We start from the raw sequence: 22558 nt of genomic DNA, 5'->3' as shown, positions 1-22558 counted from the left end.
ACCAGTCTTAGGTGGGAGAGTCACAGATTAAAGTCTGAGCCATAAGATCTAATTAAAGAGTGGGCACTATACTTTTAATTTGATTTTTAGCTAGTGACAGTTTAATCCTTTCTGAGATTTTAACAATAGGAAGAAGGCCCTCCTATTTGTTTGGTCTTTGTCTCGGTGAAACATTTTTAACAGACCTTCTAATTGTAAAACTTAAGAATCATATGCTGCTTCTGATGGCCCCAAATTTCTGAACTCTTTTGTGTTTATAAGGCAGGCAATTTTGTTTTCTGGATGTCATCTGTTTCTTACAATAACTTACAAAGTGCACCAGCAATCACCCTATACTACTGATGTTCTTACAATCAAACAGTACAGTTGATTAGGTATGCTATCTACATCTTGAGCGCCACAAGTGGTTTTGACCAAATACTTGGAAGCTCAAATGTTATATGTTCCGTGGTTTCTAATACCTACTTCCCTCAATACCTAAAGATTTATAGCAATGATCCTTCTTTGATAATCATTTCTGTAAAAGCAAGGATAGGATTATGTGGCAGAATAACCACTAACCCACAGTGTTTCAGCACCACATTCTAATATACAAAAGTGAAACATATATTTGATAAATGTGTCTGAGAAAGAGATTTGGGATTTCATGGACTGTTAAATGCTGCATTACAGAAGTTGATACACATCCTTCCAGTCCATGACCCATTGGCCAAAACTAGTCCTATTGCCTTACCCAGCTATAAAGATTATGAGGAAGTTTGGCTGCTAGAGATCTAGTTTAACAAGCTGTTAAACATCTGACTTCTTCCCTCCGAATAACTTCTTAAAAATTAGTTGATACAACCTTTGAACTTCTCCTTATTACTATTTCAAAACATTTTAGATGCATAGGTTGTATATTGCACAATGAAAGGGATAAAAAACAAATTATAATTATTACCCAAACTATTGTTAACTATTCCCTGGACTCTCCTTGAGAATATTTCCATTTAAATAAAACTAATGGAGTTATTCCCTTGGTCTTACAAATTAGAATTGCTGAATATCCCAAGATAAAGACGTATGTTACATTTAGTTCCTATCTTTTATTCTAACAGGAAAATATGCTAGCAGAGTACTAGTTTCAAAATTTATATTGCTATGAAAAAAATTTATATTGCTATGAGTTTAAAGATGTAGTAGCTTAGATCAAAAGACAGTTTTTAGATGTGTGTAGCATGACTTATTTGAATAAATTTAGGAGAATTTCAAGTTTATTTACATATAGTTAAATTACTTAGGTCTAAATCCATAACCTGTGGATTTACAACTTTATTCTGAGTCCTGAAAAAACAAAACAAAACAAACTCCAGTTGTTTAATACAAATTCCATCCTGAGGTTAGCAATTAAAGCACTTAGAAAGTATGTGCTGGCCATTCATAAAATTACTGATTATAAGTCATGAAGCCTATTTTTATAATAAAGACTATTGCCCAGATTGTTTCTTTTGTTAAATATAAACTCAAATTTAATTATAGCAATAGCTTTTTTTTAAAATTGCAATATTAATGATAGAATGATTAAGGATTTCAAATGTGCTTTTTTATTATTATGTTAATCACCATGCATTACATCATTAGTTTTTGATGTAGTGTTCCATGATTCATTGTTTGCCTATAACACCCAGTGCTCCATGCAGAACGTGCCCTCTTTAATACCCATCACCAGGCTAACCCATCCCCCCCATCCCCCCCAGAACCCCCCGGTTGTTTCTCCGAGTCCCTCGTCCCCCCTGGTTCCTCTCCCCCCCCCGTTCCCCCCCCTCCTTCCTCCCCCCCTTCCCTCCCCTTTTTTTTTTTTTTTAATATATAATGTATTATTTGTTTCAGAGGCACCTCAAATGTGCTTTTATTTAAGGCAATTTAAGAGTTTAGGTGATATTAGCACATGTGCTACCATGTGTTAATAAAGTTGAATTTTGGAGGGCACCTGGGTGGCTCAGTCACTTAAGCGTCCAGCTCTTGACTTCGGCTCAGGTCATGATCTCAGGGTCCTGGGATTGAGCCCCACATCGGGCTCTGTGGTTATCAGGGAGTCTGCTTGAGATTCTCCCCACCGCCTTCTGCCCCACCCTCATGAAATCTTAAAAAAAAAAAAAAAACGAAGTTGAGTTTTTCATGTTTCCTATTATACCATCTAGCTGGCAATGCTATTATGAGTTGAGGTAAGGAATAGTTTTGTGCTTATTAATCCTTCATAGAATGTACTTTAAAATACTTGCTGTATATGAAGCTGACATAGATTGCCCACCAAATCTGAATGTAATTAAACATAAACCTCAAGATACAGTGGCATCCTTGAGCAGAACATAGAAATAAAAACATTACAAAGTTGACAAATTCTGATGAGAATAGTTACTTCCTAAAATCATGGTACTGTCTAGGAACTTAAAAGTTCACCCCTACAGGTTAATTCTGAAAGTGCTGTGCATTTATACTAGTATTAAGTAATTATAAAAGGATAAAAGGATGGCAGGTTTTGGGAACCAGTTTCTCATTACTGGAGGAGGAAGCTATAGATAAGGGGAGAAGCCTTAGAATAAACCATATTGCTGGATTAAAAACAGACACAGTGTGAATTCATGTTTAGCATAGTATAGAGATAATCATAAATGTATACATGGGCTAGTATACATACTATCAAATCCAGAAATAGCAAAATTAAAATAATCAAATGTAGTAGTTAGTAAGAATTTATTGTGCATATAAGAACAGTTAGTGAACTGGGAGTTCTCCAATCAGGAACAGAATGAGGCTCAAAGTTATACTATAAGATGGCATGTATAGTAAGAATACAGAGACTGCTGTTTACAAAGATTAGTTATAGCATTAGTTTTCCTAGTGCTAAGGGATTGGTTAAAAGTGGTTATGTCAAGCCAACTTTGGGGCACAGCTTAAGTTTCATTTATGATTTTAACAGTACTCTATAAGAAGCAGCCCAAACTAATTTTTTGCTTGTTGTGTAGGATAAACTAAATCAAGTTTTACTTATAAGGCTTAAATGGTTTTGTGTGCTCTGGGAATTTTCCAGGTTGGTCTCCATTTTGTATTTTAACAGTGTGTATTTCCTAGTTCTGCCCCAAATGCTAGATGCAACAATGCCCTAGTGGCAGTGAGCATACCCAACACCCATATTTTGGTTTCTAAAACCATCCTCCTTGCAGAAATGGGTGATAATAGAGCAGTGTATGGAATACACAAGAGGAGCCTTAAGCATCTTATAGTACAGGAAAGTAAGAAAAAGAAATGCAGTGATGATCAAAGAGAATAGGAAAGAATTGAAAGAGCTCCCAGGGGCCAAAGCTGGAAAAATTTGAGTAATAAAGTAGTGTAGCATTAGATTATAACCCAAACTATAGAATGATGACCCATAAGTCCATATTGATAAACAATTGAACATATAGAAGGAGAGGTGACTGTTTCTACATAAAATTTCATATAATTTAGGTTCCCTCGCCTTGAGGATGTAGTATCTACATCACTCTTTATCCTCTGAATGTGGCTTATGCTTAGGGATTGGCTTGCAAAGATTGCAGTAAGTAAAGGGTGGTGATTATTTTATGGTGCAGAAACCTGTCAAAACAGTCCGCAAGGTAATCAAAGCTAGCATCATCAGTGGTAACTCGTGTTAATAAGTAATCTCCCTGTTATGTGGTCAGCCTTATTAATGGCTCTTTACTTTGTAGTCATTCTGCCAAAAGCCCACAACTGCCATCTTACCGTGAGAAATACCTCCTACAGAACTGAAGTACATTCTATAGAATACCTGACCAGCGTTCCTCAAAACTATAAAGACTGTCAAAAATAAGGAAATCTTAAAGTTTCATAGCCTTGGGACAGCTGGGTAGCTCAGTTGGTTAAGCATCCAGCTCTTGATTTCAGCTCAGGTCATGATCACAGGGTCATGAGATGGAGCTCTACATTGGGCCCTTTGCTGGGCATGGAGCCTGCTTGAGATTTTCTGTCTCCTTCTTCCTCTGCCTCTCCCCTTGCACATACGTAAGGGTTATGTGGGCTCTTTTCCTCTCTCTCTCTCTCTCTCCCCTCTCCACTCCCTTCGTCCCCTCCTCCCTGCTAAAAAAAAAAAAAAAAGTGTCATAACCCAGAAGAGCCTAAGTACACCTGATCATTTAATGCAATCCCACACACAGATGGTACTTAAATTTGCCATGAGTGGCAAAGCTGTCATACAGTTAAAAGAAGCTCTCATAACCTCAGACTTATTTCTTTGAAGCAGACTATAGAGCTCATATCGCTTAATATTCTGAATCTTAAACTACAAAAAGTTTTATTGGGATAGCTTTACTATGGTTTTATATTTGTAGTTGTCTTTAGTAGAAATTCCTATTTGTAAAATCACATTAAATATAAAATTAGAGGGCACTTGGGTGGCTCAGTCGGTTAAGCACCTGCCTTCAGCTCAGGTCATGATCCAGGCTCCTGGGATGGAGTCCCACATCGGGCTCCCTGCTTGGCGAGGAGTCTGCTTCTCCCTCTCCCTCTGTCTGCTGTTCTACCTGCTTGTGCTGATCAGTCTCTCTCTGTCAAATAAATAAATAAAATCTTTATATATATGTGTATATATATATGTGTGTATATATATATATATAATTAGATCTCAAAAAATAATATCCTCATTTATTTTAATATGCTTGTTTATAAAAACAGGCTGTGTTAGATTTGCCAATCTGATACAGTGGATTACAGAAATGCCAAATAAACAAAAAACCCCTAAGATAGAACTTGAAATACTGGGAGAGATTATTGCTAAAAATAACCATTGTAGCACTTAAAGGATTTTTGTGATCAACTAAGCTGGCAAAGAAAATTATCTCTAGTATTATCTATTGTTTGTCTATGGCTTCTGATATTTCTGATTCACATTCTTAATTGGTAGATTTTTTCCACATTGACTATATTTCATTCTTCTAAAAACTGAACTATCATTTCTCAAAAGATTTTAAAATTACCAGATTTTTATATTTTATTATTGGGCAGTATATCATTCAGGAAGAATAGACTAATGTGCTGAAACCAAAGGCAATGAAAACTAAAGTTTCTTAATGTGAAAGAATAAGACTAATATCAATTGCATGTCTTCAAGGCCATATTATCTAATTTATGAACCATTCTTTAGCTCAAATTTTGGTCAGGTTTAAGGGGAATGATGTTCTTAAACTCCAGTATAGTTTTCTTTCTTACACTGGCTTTTGAATAACTTATCCTTCAAACCACATTACTAACCCATTTACTTTTTATTTGTATTACAGTGTTTTATTTTTATCTCATAGTTATACTTCAAAGAGAAATGATTTCAGTGAGGTTTTTTTTTAAGATTTTATTTATTTGACAGAGCACAGTGAGAGAGGGAACACAAGCAGGGGGAGTGGGAGAGGGAGAAGCAGGCTTCCCGTGGAGCAGGGAGCCTGACGGGGGGCTCCATTCCAGGGCTCGATCCCAGGACCCTGGGATCATGACCTGAGCCGAAGGCAGACGCTTAACGACTGAGCCACCCAGGCACCCCATTCACTGAGTATGTTTTAAAATCATTTTGCAAGTGCTTCTGTGGCCTAGAAAGAATACATACAACTTAGCCTGTTATATAAATGGTGATTTAGATAAATACCGTATATTAATGCCTAATTTAGGCATTTGCTTATTTTGACAGTTCTTTTTTTTTAAGATTTTATTTATTTATTTGCGAGAGAGAATGAGAGACAGAGAGCATGAGAGGGAGGAGGGTCAGAGGGAGAAGCAGACTCCCCGCTGAGCAGGGAGCCCGATGCGGGACTCGATCCCCGGACTCCAGGATCATGACCTGAGCCGAAGGCAGTCGCTTAACCGACTGAGCCACCCAGGCGCCCTATTTTGACAGTTCTAATTCAACTTCCCCCCTCCCCAATAAATAAGTGCAGAATATATACTGAGTCCAAGAAATCACATTTTTACATAGAATACTCAGATTGAAAACACAATTGGCAGTGATAAAATGGTATATTTATATGATACTTATGTGACTTAGTTATTTTTGGGTGTGTTTTTGATATTTTAAGGAAGGGGCATTATTCCCATAATTTTGAGTTACTTTAAAAATAACTGGGGAAGGGGCGCCTGGGTGGCTCAGTTGGTTAAGCGACTGCCTTCGGCTCAGGTCATGATCCTGGAGTCCCGGGATCGAGTTCCGCATCAGGCTCCCTGCTCGGCAGGGAGTCTGCTTCTCCCTCTGACCCTCCTCCCTCTCATGCTCTCTGTCTCTCATTCTCTCTCTCTCAAATAAATAAATACAATCTTTAAAAAAAAAAAAATAACTGGGGAGAATCGGAGGGGGGATGAACCAGGAGAGACTGTGGACTCTGAGAAATAAACTGAGGGTTCTAGAGGGGAGGGGGTTGGGGGGATGGGTTAGCCTGGTGATGGGTATTAAAGAGGGCATGTATTGAATGGAGCACTGGGTGTTATACGTAAACAATGAATCATGGAACACTACATTGAAAACTGGTGTAATGTATGGTGATTAACATAACATAATAAAATAAAATTTAAAAAATAAATAATTTAAGATTCTGAAAATACTGACCTTAAAGGAGTCTTGTCCTTGCCACTGTTGCTGTTCATTTCAGACAACTGCTGGAGCCATGCTCTTTCAGGACATTGAGGGTGTCACACATTCTTAGCTGATGGCCATATGCACTGATGGCTACATACACACCAAGCTTTTTGAAGGATAAATGGGATAGGAATGATTTCAGGCTGGCCCAAAAGAATCCTGGGAACTGGCAGAGAGGTTCATTAGTATGGATGTAGAGGTCCCATCATAGGGTCTGAAGTGGGAGCCAGGTCTGCAAAAATGCTTGTTCCCTGGGTCTTGGAGGAGAGGGGGTAAGATGCTTGTATGATGGAGTATGTGGGGTTTTTAAATTTACTTTTTATTTATTTATTTATTTATTTAGGCAAGACTAGCTAACCTCACTGGGTCCTAAGAAGCTGTAGTGTAGTCTCTCCCCCCACCCCCTAAAGCTGGTTAGCATTCAACTCTGTCAACCTTTTATACTAAAGCGTACTTTTTAGGGAAGGTAATGTCGACTTAGTCACTGATGCTCTATCTATGTGACACAAAGACCGTTGTGCTCTCTATCAATACCATGTTCAAACCCTTCTAAGCCTATAACTGAGCTCCACTGAGCAAGCAAATAAAAAAACTTGCCAAGGAGACTTGGCAGTAACAAATGAGAACTATGCGTTAACTACAGAAAGTGATCCCAGTAAATAAGGGAATATAATTTATGCAAATAATTCAGTTCAATAGGACAGGATGTAATAGTTTATGCATACTAGAACTCCTGAATATCCATTTAGAAAGAAATTTGAAAATATACAATTCAGATAGGTTAGGAGGTTAAAAGCAGAAAAACAAACTTAGAAAAAGTATCTAGGAGAATACATACATAACAGTGTTTGGGGTGAATTAAAAAAAACTAAAATCTGGGGCGCTTGGGTGGCTCAGTTGTTAAGCATCTGCCTTTGGCTCAGGTCATGATTCCAGGGTCCTGGGATCGAGCCCCGCATCAGGCCCCCTGCTCTGCGGGGAGCCTGCTTCTCCCTCTCCCATTGCCCCTGCTTGTGTTCCCTCTCTTGCTGTGACTCTCTCTTGTCAAAAAAAATAAATAAAATCTTAAAAAAAAAAAAAGAAAAAAAAAACAACTAAAATCTTTGCTCAAAAAATGAATCTAGCAGACTTATACAAAAGTTTGTTTTCAGATGTGAAAACGTAACTCAATATCTAGATGGGAGAAGAAATTAATATTTAGAGATGAGTAGGTATTTACAATATAATTGCAAATTAGAGAAAAAAAATGGCAAAGACCTAGGACCAAATTCACATTAACTTGTACATGAAATATCAGGTAACTGTTGAAGTCTCATTGCCAAAATGGATATTGAACTCTCAGTTGATTTTCTTTCTTTATTTTTTATTTTTTTTATTTTATTATGTTAATCACCGTACATTAAATCAGTCGTTTTCGATGTAGTGCTCCATGATTCACTGTTTGCATATGATACCCAGTGCTCCATTCAATACATGCCCTCTTTAATACCCATCACCAAGCTATCCCATCCCCTCATGCCCCTCCCCTCCAGAACCCTCAGTTTGTTTCTCAGAGTCAATAGTCTCTCCGGGTTCAAATCCCCCTCGGAATCCCCCCCCTTCATTTTTCCCTTCCTGCTATCTTTTTTTTTTTTTTTTAACATATAATGTATTATTTGTTTCAGAGGTACAGGTCTGTGATTCATCAGTCTTACACAATTCACAGCACTCACCATAGCACACACTCTCTGCAATGTCTATCACCAGCCACTCCATCCCTCCCACCTCCACCACTCCAGCAACTCTCAGTTTGTTTCCTGAGATAAGAATTCCTCGTGTCAGTGAGATCATATGATACATGTCTTTCTCTGATTGACTTATTTTGCTCAGCATAATGCCCTCTGAATCCATCCACATCGTTGCAAATGGCATTATTTCGGGTTTTTTTGTTTGTTTGTTTTTTGATGGCTGCATAATATTCCATGGTGTATGTATGTGTGTGTGTGTTTGTGTGCGTGTATATATATATGCGTGTATATACATATATATAGCACATCTTCTCTATCCATTCATCTGTTGATGGACATCTTGGCTCTTTCCACAGTTTGGCTACTGTGGACATTGCTGCTATAAACATTGGGGTGCATGTGCCCCTTCAGGTCACTACATTTGCATCTTTGTGGTAAATACCCAGTAGTGCAATTGCTGGGTCATAGGACAACTCTATTTTCAACTTTTTGAGGAACCTCCATACTGTTTTCCTGAGTGGCTGCACCAGCGTGCATTCCCACCAGCAGTTAGGAGGGTTCCCCTTTCTCCACATACCCGCCAACATCTGTCTTTTCCTGCCTTGTTGATCTTAGCCATTCTGACTGGTGTGAGGTGGTATCTCATTGAGGTTTTGATTTGGATTTCCCTGATGCCGAGCAATGTTGAACACTTTTTCATATATCTCTGGACCATTTGGATGTCCTCTTTGGAAAAATGTCTGTTCATATCTTCTGCCCATTTCTTGATTGGATTATTTGTTCTTTGGGTGTTGAGTTTGGTAAGTTCTTTATACATTTTGGATACTAGTCCTTTATCTGATATGTCATTTGCAAATATCTTCACCCATTCTGTCAGTTGTCTTTTGGTTTTGTTGATTGTTTCCTTTGTTGTGCAAAAGCTTTTTATCTTGATGAAGTCCCAATAGGTCATTTTTGCCCTTGCTTCCCGTGCCTTTGGCGATGTTTCTAGCTAGAAGTTGCTGCGACTGAGGTCAAAGGGTTGCAGCCTGTGTTGTCCTCTAGGATTTTGATGGACTCCTGCCTCACATTAAGGTCTTTCATCTATTTTGAGTCTATTTTTGTGTGTGGTGTAAGGAAATGGTCCAGCTTCACTCTTCTGCATTTGGCTGTCCAATTTTCTCTACACCATTTGTTGAAGAGACTGTCTTTTTTCCATTGGACATTCTTTCCTGCTTTGGCGAGGATGAATTGACCATAGAGTTGAGGGTCCATTTCTGGGCTCTCTATTCTGTTCCATTGATCTATGTGTCTGTTTTTATGCCAGTACCATTCTATCTTGATGATGACAGCTTGGTAATAGAGCTTGAAGTCCGGAATTGTGATGTCACCAGCTTTGCTTTTCTTTTTCAACATTCCTCTGGCTATTCGGGGTCTTTTCTGGTTCCATACAAATTTTAGGATTATTTGTTTCATTTCTTTGAAAACAAGTTGATGGTATTTTGATAGGGATTGCATTAAATGTGTAGATTGCTCTAGGTAGCATTGACATCTCCACAATATTTGTTCTTCCAATCCATGAACATGGAACATTTTTCCATTTCTTTGTGTCTTCCTCAATTTCTTTCTTGAGTATTTTATAGTTTTCTGAGTACAGATTCTTTGCCTCTTTGGTTAGATTTATTCTTAGGTATCTTATGGTTTTGGGTGCAGTTGTAAATGGGATCAACTCCTTAATTTCTCCTTCTTCTGTCTTATTGTTGGTGTATATAAATGCAACTGATTTCTGTGCATTGATTTTATGTCCTTACTGAATTCATGTATGAGTTCTAGCAGGTTTTTTTGGGGGGGGGTGGTGTTTTACATTTTCCACATAAAGAATCATATCATCTGCAAAGAGTGAGAGTTTGACTTCTTTGTTGCTGATTCGGTAGCCTTTTCTTTTTGTGGTCTGATTGCTGTGGGTAGGACTTCGAGTACTGTGTGGCATAGTAGTGGTGATAGTGGACATACCTGCCATGTTCCTGACCTTAATGGGAAAGCTCTCAGTTTTTCCCCATTGAGAATGATATTCACTGTGGGTTTTTCATAGATGGCTTTTATTATTTTGAGGTATGTACCTCTATCTCTGTACTCTGAAGAGTTTTAATCAAGAAAGAATGCTGTATTTTGTCAAATGCTTTTTCTGCATCTGTTGAGAAGATCATATGGTTCTTGTTCTTTCATTTATTAATGTATTGTATCACATTGATTGATGTGGGGATGTTGAACCAACCCTGCAGCCCAGGAATAAATCCCACTTGGTCGTGGTGAATAATCCTTTTAATATACTGTTGGATCCTGTTGGCTAGGATTTTGGTGAGAATTTTTGCATCCATGTTCATCAGAGATATTGGTCTGTAATTCTCCTTTTTGATGGGGTCTTTATCTGGTTTTGGGATCAAGGTAATGGTGGCCTCATAAAATGAGTTTGGAAGTTTTCCTTCCATTTCTGTTTTTTGGAACAGTTTCAGAAGAATAGGTATTAATTCTTTAAATGTTTGGTAGAATTCCCCCGGGGAAGCCATCTGGCCCTGGGATTTTGTTTGTTGGGAGATTTTTGATGACTGCTTCAATTTATTTAGTGTTTGTAGGTCTATTCAGGTTTTCTATTTCTTCCAGGTTTAGTTTTAGTAGTTTATACATCTCTAGGAATACATCCATTTATTCCAGATCATCTAATTTGCTGGCATATAATTGCTCATAATATGCTCTTATAATTGTTTGTATTTCTTGGTGTGGATTATGATCTCTCCTCTTTCAGTCATGATTTTATTTGGGTCCTTTTCTTTTTGATAAGTCTGGCGAGGGGTTTATCAGTCTTGTTAATTCTTTCAAAGAACCAGCTCCTAGTTTCGTTGATCTGTTCTACTGTTCTTTTGGTTTCTATTTCATTGATTTCTGCTCTGATCTTTATTATTTCTCTTCTCCTGCTGGGTTTAGGCTTTATTTGCTGTTCTTTCTCCAGCTCCTTTAGGTGTAGGGTTAGGTTGTGTATTTGAGAACTTTCTTGTTTCTTGAGAAAGGCTTGCATTGCTATATACTCTCCTCTTAGGACCGCCTTTGCGGTATCCCAAAGATTTTGGACAGTTATGTTTACATTTTCATTTGTTTCCGTGAATTTTTTAAATTCTTCTTTAATTTCCTGGTTGACCCATTCATTCTTTAGTAGGAGGCTCTTTAGCCTCCATGTATTTGAATTCTTTCCGACTTTCGTCTTGTGATTGAGTTCTAGTTTCAAAGCATTGTGGTTTGAAAATATGCGCAGAATGATCCTGATCTTTTGGTGGTGGTTGAGACCTGATTTGTGACCTAGGATATCTGTTCTGGAGAATTTTCCATGGATACTAGAGAAAAATGTGTATTCTGTTGCTTTGGGATGGAATGTTCTGAATATATCTGTGAAATCCATTTGGTCCAGTGTGTCATTTAAAGTCTTTATTTCCTTGTTGATCTTTTGCTTAGATGATCTGTCCGTTTCAGTGAGGGGGGTGTTAAAGTCCCCCCTATTATTGTATTGTTGTCAGTGTGTTCCTCTGATTTTGTTATTAATTGGCTTATATAATTGGCTGCTACCATGTTAGGGGCATAGATATTTACAATTGTAAATTGTAAATTTACAATTTACAACAGCAATCTTCTTGTTGGATAGACCCCTTAAGTATGATATAGTGTCCTTCCCCATCTCTTATTATAGTCTTTGGTTTAAAATCTAATTTGTCTGATATAAGGATTGCCACCCCAGCTTTATTTTGGTGTCCATTAGCATGGTAGACAGTTTTCCACCCCCTCACTTTGAATCTGGAGGTTTCTTTGGGTCTAAAATGAGTCTCTTGCAGACAGCATATCGATGGGTCTTGTTTTTTTATCCAATCTGATACACTGTGTCTTTTGATTGGGGCATTTAGCCCATTTACATTCAGGGTAACTATTGAAAGATATGAATTTAGTGCCATTGTATTGCCTGTACGGTGACTGTTACTGTATATTGTCTCTGTTCCTTTCTGGTCTGTGTTACTTTTAGGCGCTCTCTTTGCTTAGAGGACCCCTTTCAATATTTCTTATAGGGCTGGTTTTGTGTTTGCAAATTCTTTCAGTTTTTGTTTTTCCTGGAAGTTTTTTCTCTCTTCTTCTATTTTCAATGACAGCCTAGCTGGATATAGTATTCTTGGCTGCATATTTTTCTCATTTAGTGCTCTGAATATATCATGCCACTCCTTTCTGCCCTGCCAGGTCTCTGTGGATAGGTCTTTTGCCGATCTAATGTTTCTACCATTGTAGGTTATAGACCTAGACCTCTTGTCCCAAGCTGCTTTCAGGATTTTCTCTTTGTCTCTGAGACTTGTAAGTTTTACTATTAGATTTCAGGGTGTTGACCTATTTTTATTGATTTTTGAGAGGGGTTCTCTGTGCCTCCTGGATTTTAATGCCTGTTTTGTTCTCCAAATTGCGGAAGTTCTGTGCTATAATTTGCTCCAATATACCTTCTGCCTCTCTCTCTCTTTCTTCTTCTTCTGGGATCCCAATTATTTTAATACTCTTTCGTCTTATGGTATCTCTTATCTCTTGAATTCTGCCCTCATGATCCAGTAGTTTTTTATATCTCTTTTTTTCAGCCTCTTTATTCTCCATTATTTGGTCTCTATATCACTAATTCTCTCTTTTGCCTCATTTATCCAACAGTTAGAGTCTCCATTTTTTATTGCACCTCGTTAATTGATTAATGATTTCACATCATTGATTTTCACTTGGTTATATTTTAGTTGTTTTATTTCTCCAGAAAGTGTTTCTCTAGTATCTTTCATGCTTTTTTCAAGCCCAGCTAGTATCTTTATAATCGTCATTCTGAACTCTAGTTCCAAAATCTTACTAATGTCCATATTGATTAGGTCCCTGGCAGTCGGTACTGCCTCTTGTTCTTTCTTTTAGGTGAGTTTTTCCATCTAGTTATTTTGTCCAGAGGAGAAGAGATGAATGAGAGAACAAAATGCTAACAGGGTAACAAAGATCCTAGAAAAATATACACTAAAGAAATCAGAAGAGACCTTCCTGAAAGTGGTCACTTTTCTGTTCAGAGAGTTTGCTGCTATTCTTTTCTTTGATCTCCTGTTGACTTCGTAGGTGTTCAGAATGGTTTGATACCTATCTAGCTGAATTCCTGGGACCCGATGAAATTTACATCTCCTATTCCTCAACCATCTTGCTCCTCCCCCCTCAGTTGATTTTCTTTTAAAGGCTGCCTTTAAGCATTGGATTACTTTTGTGTTTTGTAATGTTTCTTGGCCATGAGCCAAGAGCCATGAGCCAAGAGTTCATTTATTGAACTCTATTCTGAGCTATTAATCTATATGGTTATCTTTGTTTACCCCAGTACCATACTGTCTTAATAACTGTAGATTTAGAGAAAGTTTTGAAATTACATGGTAAAAGCCATAAACTTTGATTTCTTTTTAAAAAAATTATAGTAGGCCATTTACTTTTCAAAACACATTTTGTAACAACCATGTCAGTTGCTGCCAAACTGCTGGGATTTTGATCAGGAATGCACTGAATCAGTAGATACACTTATATGTTTTTTTTTTAAAAAAAAAAGCCCTGGTAATAATTATTCATTCATTCCTTTAATACAGAAACAGGCACTGTCTTTCCTTTATTTACATACTTTATTTGTCTTTGCAGTGTCCTGTGTTTTTAAGTATATAGGTCTTATGTATATTTATTCCTATATAGTGTTTTTAAGGTTATTTTGACTTTCCAGTTCAGTATTATCTGAATAGATATGCTTGTCAGATAGATACACAAACACAAATTGTGTTACATGGTCTTTCTAAACTCAGTGGTTCCAGTTGCTTTTTCAGTTATTTGTGATTGAAGACAACTCCTTTGTGATTTTGTTTTGTTATAGTTTGTATTTCTTACTCTCCTACTGCCCTGGCACAATACAATGTTGAATAGGTGATGAGCATGGACATATTTGCCTTGTTCTTGATCTTAGCGTGAAAGCAGATAGAAGCAGTTAATCTTTCAACAATAAGTAAAATAGTAGACATGAGTTTTGTGTAGATGCCATTTTCAGATTAAATTTTCTGATGTGCTCAGTTTACAGATTTTACATTCATTTAAATCATGAATAGGCATTGAATTTGTCAATGTTTATCTCCAGCTAATGAGATCATGATTTTTACTTACCTGGCCAAGTAATATTTTCAGTTACATTCATTGCTTTTCATATGATAATGCAGACTTCTATTCCTGAGAAAATCCACCATGGTTTATTCTTTTTATATATTGGTGAATTTTATCTAAAATCTTAAGGATTGTTGCACCAAATTTGTAATGGATATTGGTCTGTAGTACTTTTTTTTTTAAATCAGTCATGGACAGGACTTATGTGAAAAGTGTCCTCTTTTATTTTCTGAGTTTTGAAAGAATTGGCATTATTTTGTCTTAAATCTTAAATTTCAGTTGTGCAGTCAGTTGGCCCTATATTGTGGTGGTGAGGTTTCCTGTTTAGATGCAGATTACCTATTTGTGAGTGAAGTTCAGTACTCTGTCTTCTGAAGAATCTTTCCATTTCATCTAAGTTGCCCAGATAATGTAATAGAATAACACAGTACTTGGTACTACTCCTTTTTGATCCTTTCAGTGTTTGTTGGATCTGTAGGAATATCCATTCTTTTGTTCTGGTTTTTGTCTTTCTCTTCCTGATTAGTCTAAGATTTTATAACACTTGTTTGCTCTTTTAAAAAATAGACCATTTTTGTTGCCTTGATTTTTTACCTATTTCCCATTTTGATTTCTTTTAAACTTTATTTCACATTGTTTTCCCATGCATTTTGATGCTCTGTTATTAGGTATATATATACAGCCAGGATTGTGATGTTCTTTTTATAAAATCTCTATTCCTTGCAATGTTTCTTGTCCAGAAGTCTACCTTATTGTATTATTTTTGAATAGTGTTTGCCCAGTATACTGACCTATCTTCTGGATTTAACCTATCTCTAGTTCTCTGTATTTATATTTGAAAGTGGGATCTTAACAAAGTTATACCTGAGTCTTATTCATCCAGCCTTACATTTTTATCTTATTGTTTAAATCATTTACATTTAATGTGCATTTTGATATGTGATTAGGTTTAAATTCATCACCTTGCTTATTTGATTTCCATTTTGTCCCATCTGTTATTTCTTAAGCTCTTCTTGTTTTCTTTTGGAATAATCTCAGTCTAATATTTCATTCTATCTTTATTCACTTATTAGCTGTGAATCTTTTATTTATATATATTTTTTACTCTAAGGTAGTGATTTTCAACTAGAGGTTGATATTTTTGCTCAGTTGTATGTTTTTCAATGTCTGGAGATACTTTTATTTTTATTTTTTTATTTTTTTTTAAGATTTTATTTATTTATTTGAGAGAGAGAATGAGAGAGAGAGCACATGAGAGGGGGGAGGGTCAGAGGGAGAAGCAGACTCCCTGCCGAGCAGGGAGCCCGATGCGGGACTCGATCCAGGGACTCCAGGATCATGACCTGAGCCGAAGGCAGTCGCTTAACCAACTGAGCCACCCAGGCGCCCTGGAGATATTTTTAGTTACATTTGGGGGATGTGTGTGAATAGAGGCTAGTAATTCTGCTCAACATCCTAAAATGTACAACAGCCCCACACAACAAAGACTATGTAACTCAAAATGTCATTAGTGCCAAGATTAAGGAACCCTAAAATGTATAACATTCTATCAAATGTTATAGTATTTGTGTTGTACTTTAAGACTTTTGAGTCAATGTAGTTTCTTTTTTCTTTTTATTTCTTTAAAGATTTTGTCATAGAGAGAGTGCACAAACAGGGGGGACAGAGGGAGAGGGAGAAGCAGGCTCCCCGCTCAGCAGGGAGCCTGATCTGGGACTCGATCCCAGGACCCTGGGATCATGACCTGAGCCGAAGGCAGATGCTTAACTGATGGAGCCACCCAAGCGTCCTGAGTCAGTGTATTTCTATTTATTCCCTCCCATCATGTGTACTATTCTGCATTTTCTTCTTCATATATTATAAGCCTCCCAAAAGGTTGGTATTAATTTTGCTTCATCTATTTTAAAGAGATTAAAAATGAGAAATAAAATCTCACATTTAATTTTTAATTCTCTTATGGTATCGTTTTACTTTATCCTGAAGTGTTGGCAATTAATTCTCCCATTCTGAGAAAGGTTTTATTTTGCCTGTATTTTTAAAATCTGTTTTCAGAGTACATAGGATTCACTATTTTTTTTTTTTAGTTTTTTTCATGATCTGTTATCAATCTTGAATGGTTGCACTAAGCTGGCTGTTACCCTTATTGTTCCTTCATGTATATTGACTTTTCTGACTGTTATTACAATTTTCCCTTTATTTATTCAGCAATTTTATGATGTGTCTTGATATGGTTTTCTTTATTATGCTTACAGGTCATTAAACTTCTTGAATCTGTGGATTTATACTTTTGGTCAAGTTTAGACCATTCTTTGCCACTCTTTAAATACATATTCTCCCCATCCATGCACTTTTTCCCAGGAATCCAATGGTACATTTATTAGACTGTTAAATTTTTGTCCCTCTGGTCACTGAGGCTATGCTGTTTATTGTTTTTGTTTTTTAAGTCTTTCTGCTTCATTTTGGATAGTTTCCATTATGTCTTAAGTTCATTGATCTTCAACATGTAGTCTACTGTTAATCTCATCCAGTGTAGAATTCTAGATATTTTAATATTTCATCATATTAACTATTTATATACTAATATAACATTATATTTGTTACTTGGGATCAATTTGTCTCCAAGCTTTTGTAAATACAGAGAGCAGCCCGTATTCTAAAGCTAATATGGCCCCACTACTAAAACACAATCATTGTAGAGATTCTTCTAATGTCCTGTGTATTATGAAGTCTCTGGATTCTGATTGGTGGGAATGCAAACCCTTCCCAGACCTATGTGAACTCCAGGAATTACTGGATGGGTTACTTGGTAGTGGTTAATTCTTTCATTTTGGAGTTTTACCCCATGCACATATAAATCAATACTCTGCCAAAGACTTGAGGGGAGGGTATCCTGTGTAGTTTTATGGATCTTTCTCTGTGCAGTTGCTTTAACTCCAGTATTCTATGCAAATTATAGCCACCTTAGCCTCTCTTAACTTTAACGTCTGTCTCTTCATTTCAGTGAGATTGTTAGACTCTTATTTCACACAGCCTTTGCTGGGGTTTGGAAACAGACTCCTGCAGTAATCTAGGACAATTGTAAGATTTACCTCATTTTTTCCTTCTCTTAGGTATCACAGTCCTGCAAGGCCTATAGTCCAATATCTGAAAAAAGGCTTTTTGTATGCTTTATCCAATTTTCAAGGTGTTTTATGGTGGGATTACAATTCCTGAATCAGTTAAACATTTTTGGAGCTGTGGTATGAACTTTAAAATACATAAACTGGAATGTTTCCAGAATTTTTAAATAGCTGACATCTATGTTTTTGGAACTTCATTAAATTTTGGTTCTTGATCTTTTATTAAAATGGGATTTCTACCATGAAATAAAGTATATATTAAATGTTTCTGCCCCTCAGTCTTGTGTCCCTCCTGCTAGAAACACACAACTTCCCCTAACACTCACAAAACACATACATATGAGTCAGACTTACGAGTGACCTCTTTCAGAGGTCACCAATGATATCCCCGTTTCCAAATTATTTTAGTTACCAGCATATGACACTGTTAGTTACTCCTTGAAACACCATATTGCCTTTGCTTTCAGAACTCCACCATCTCTTCTCTTACAGGTTGCTTCTACTCTGATTTCTCTCCTATTCCCTGTTCCCTCAGAGGTGTCATTGTGGGGTGTTCTGGGTCTTAGTATTTGGTCTTCCAGTCTGTGCTTACTCCTTTGATCTCCAGTTTCATGTATCCTCTATAAACCAACAACTACATAATTATCTCCAGCTGGACTTTTTCATCTGAACTCTAAATCCACACATTTAAATACTTGAACATTTCTATTTAAATCTCAACTAAATATCTAAATGATAACATGTGAAACTGAACATTTCTTCCACCCAAAACCACCCTCAATCCCTGCTATCTAATTTGATAGCATCAACATCCTTCCACCTGCTTTTTCTGGGCTCTTCACACTTTTGACAGCCCCTAGTCAGTGTCAGGAAATACGGTATTATCTTCAGAATCTATCCAAAGCCTCATTCTCTCCACCTCTACCACTACCACCTGATAGTGTACAACCATTATTTCTGTACTACAATGTATATTAAATAGGCATATAAACCTAAGTATAGATACTTGAGTAATTTTTGAGTGTTTAATCTAAATCACATACTATTCCAGCAATAATTCTATACATTGGGTGTTATTACATTATAATTTTATTGCAAGGGAAAGTGAAACTTTCAAATAAGCTTAGGGCCAAAAGTGATTTTTTTGAAAAGACTTGGCTATATTTCATGGAACAGAAAAACTAGGAAATATAGCATGAATACGTGTAGGAGTAAGGACATGGCAAATCGAGAAGAAAGATAATGTTCTTTCAACTTTATGGAGTACAAGGATTTCTATCTTACTCTTTCTTACAAGTATGGCTTTTATCGTCACTTGACTCCTAGCTCTGGATGGAGATGCTCACCCAGGTTGAGGACACTTAATACCCATGTTAAACTCAGTATGATGGTTGTTCAAAATCCCTAGGGGTCATTCCCAGTTGGGGATGTTCATGTTTATTCTGCCAGCTGGCTTACTTAGGTTCCTTACATAAAGCCTTAGAATATAAAGATGAGCCTTTTGAGGCTGGTGAGGCCTGTAGAAGGTGGTAAGGGTGGTAGAACTTGAAGGGAATTTTGACATAATTTTTACACAACATATTTCTAAGAAAAACTAAAGCTTCCGAAGTGTGAAGAATTTGCGTAAGATCATACAGCAAATACCTTATGAACCTGTGACTTAGGTTTATGTAACAGTGGTCTCTAAATCATGTATTTGTTTTATGTGAAGTGATTCATTCTTTCTTAAAAAAAAAAATCGCTGTCCTATTCTAGTATTGGTATTCAGGTTCTATGTTGTAGCCTCATAAAATGATTTGGGTAGGGCGCCTGGGTGGCTCAGTTGGTTAAGCAACTGCCTTCGGCTCAGGTCATGATCCTGGAGTCCCTGGATCGAGTCCCGCATCGGGCTCCCTGCTCAGCAGGGAGTCTGCTTCTCCCGCTGACCCTCCCCCTCTCATGCGCTCATGCGCTCTCTCTCATTCTCTCTCTCTCTCAAATAAATAAAATCTTTAAAAAAAAATGATTTGGGTAGTTTGCCATCTTTTATCTAAATAATGGAATACTTATACATAATTCTTCTATTTTAAAAGATTTTATTTATTTGAGAGAGCATAAGCAGAAGGGGAGAGAGAAGTAGACTTCCCCGCTGAGTTCGGAGCCTGACACGGGGCTTGATCCCAGAACCCTGAGATCATGACCTGAGCCAAAGGCAGACACTTGACTGACTGAGCCACCTAGGCACCCCACAAAATTCTTTTAAATAAGACTTACCAAGTAACTGAGGTTTCTAAAATTCACTCCATCTAACTTAAATAATGAAATGTATGTAAAGTATATGTTGTCTTTCAGTTTTGCTTTAGATAACTTGAAATGATTTCCAGGGTTCACTAACACACTCTTGGAAACTTTCTTATGCCCCTTTCAGAAGTTGATGGGGCGAGGAGATACTAAGCAAATAAGCTCACAGAATATATAGAATTTTTATTTTAAAATTTTATTTTATTATGTTAATCACCATACATTAGATCATTAGTTTTTGATGTAGTGTTCCATGATTCATTGTTTGTGTATAACACCCAGTGCTCCATTCAGTATGTGCTCTCTTTAATACCCATCACCAGGCTAACCCATCCCCCCTCCATCCTCCCCTCTAGAACCCTCAGTTTCTCAGAGTCCATAGTCTCTCATGGTTCATCTCCCCCTCTGATTTCCCCCCGAATTTATAGAATTTTAACAGTGACAATACCCATAAATCTGGGAAAACTGAAAGATTTTTCTCTGAAAATATAAACTAACTGAAATACAAAATTTGTAGCCCAGTTGTTATAAAACTTAGAAGACTGAAATATTTCTATACCCATATAAAGAACCTGTGTGTTTTGAAAAAATAAGCAATTTAAAAAAAATATTTCTTAGATACAGATATCAAAGTATTTTTGAAGAGCTCTTAAAAATATATCAAGCTTATAAAGAAAATCTAGAGTATGCTAGAACTAGCAGATGCCCTAAATGTAGTAAATGTGTTTATATAATGTTTGTGATATTAACAATAGCCAATAATTATGCATATATTTTATTTCAATCAAAAAATAGAATTCCTATCCTTTCTGAAAACAGTACCATAATCTTATCAGGTTTTCTATTTCACCTCTTCCCCTGTGCTGTTCACTCTAAGCTTGTTATTTGAGTTTTATTCAAAATTTTATATATCAACAATTCATATTTTACTGCCTACTAGTTGCATTTAATCTTTCCCTCTTGTCTTTAATATCTTGAATACATTCTAGAATAGTCAATCAGGGTAGAATTTTCCTATCGATTCTTTGTACCTTCCTCAAATGTCTGTATATTGTATTCCTATTGAAAACTTCTTTTCTCAAACTAATTTTCTTTTTCAAAACAGAAGTGTCAACCTGGGCTGTTCCGATATTTGTGCTCATAACTGACTACTTAATATTCCCGGCTCACTCATAAGCAACTCAAGATAGCTATTTACCTAATGAAACATCCATCTTCCCTTCACTCTCAGTGTTCCTTCATGAGTGTCCCCATATGAGTCTGTAACATGATTTGACCAGTCAGTTTCACCAGAAACTTGGTAGTTGTGATTGATGGCTCACTTTCCTTTAACATCTTTTATCTAAAATATCAGTGAGCTCTATTTTTCTGAATATGTACTTTGCATATCTGTCTCGAAACCTCTGTGCAGGTCTCCAGTTTGAGTCCCCAGTATAATTTAGATTTAGGCGCTGGAATAGCCAACTAAATGATCTTCCTGTTTTCCCTCTTGCTCTTACACATGCTAGTCTTCATAAAATAGCCATGGATCATCCTTAAAAACAAAATTCATGTCATAGTTGACCTTTGTCTTCCCATTTTATTTAGAATAAAATTAAACCAGCTTACCTTGTCTTCAGTGTCCTTTTGTGATCCTTGTTTCTAGTTCAGTCCCACACCTTGTTTTGAATCTTTCTTCTCTCCTTTGGTTTTTTGTAAAATCACTGTCTTTCCTATCTCTAGGTCTTTTTACTTTCTGTTCCCTCTTTCCAGAAACCTTTACCTTTGGTTCAGGCTATCTACATTCTTCAGATTCCAAATTTAATGTCTTTTAGTTAGAGAACTTCTCTAATATCTGATGTTCTTCCAAGTTTTACTTTTTATCTTTATACCCTATTGATTTTTTTAAATGGATCTATGAATCTATAGTTCATTTATTTGTTTTTTGGTTTTATCCACTAAAATGTAAGACTTACAAAGTCTAGGACTGCATGTATTAATCTCATTCACTGCTGTGTTCTCAGTGCCTATTCTATAATAAGTAATGGTATTTTGAATATATTTCCAAATAGGTATGCTCTGACTAAATGATGATACAGTGTTACCTGTGAATTCTGGGCTGTTTCAAGTAGTGCTTTCAGGAAAAACATCATGGAGAATAGAACGAGTTCTGATTGACTACAGAAAATTAAGGTTAGAAACTCATTCCAACTTTTGCATGTTAAATAATTGCCCAGGCATATTTGATTAGTTTCTGTCTTAAAAAGTAATTGCTATCTGTGCCCCAAATGCAATTATAAGAGCAACATGAATCTGTACTAATTAATTTGCTCTCTTTTCTGTCCTCTCTTAAGACTGGAACTTCATGGTTCAAAATCAGTTTGAGAGGGGCGCCTGGGTGGCTCAGTCGTTAAGCGTTTGCCTTCGGCTCAGGTCATGGTCCCAGGGTCCTGGGATCGAGCCCCACATCTGACTCCCTGCTCCGCGGGAAGCCTGCTTCTCCCTCTGCCCCTCCCCCTGCTCATGCACTTGCTCTCTCTCAAATAAATAAAATCTTTAAAAAAAAATCAGTTTGAGAAATTCTTGTAAATAATTCTGATTAA

Source organism: Neomonachus schauinslandi, chromosome 3, assembly GCF_002201575.2.
Source record: "Neomonachus schauinslandi chromosome 3, ASM220157v2, whole genome shotgun sequence".
In the NCBI taxonomy this organism is placed as follows: Eukaryota; Metazoa; Chordata; class Mammalia; order Carnivora; family Phocidae; genus Neomonachus; species Neomonachus schauinslandi.
This window is presented reverse-complemented; position numbering follows the sequence as displayed.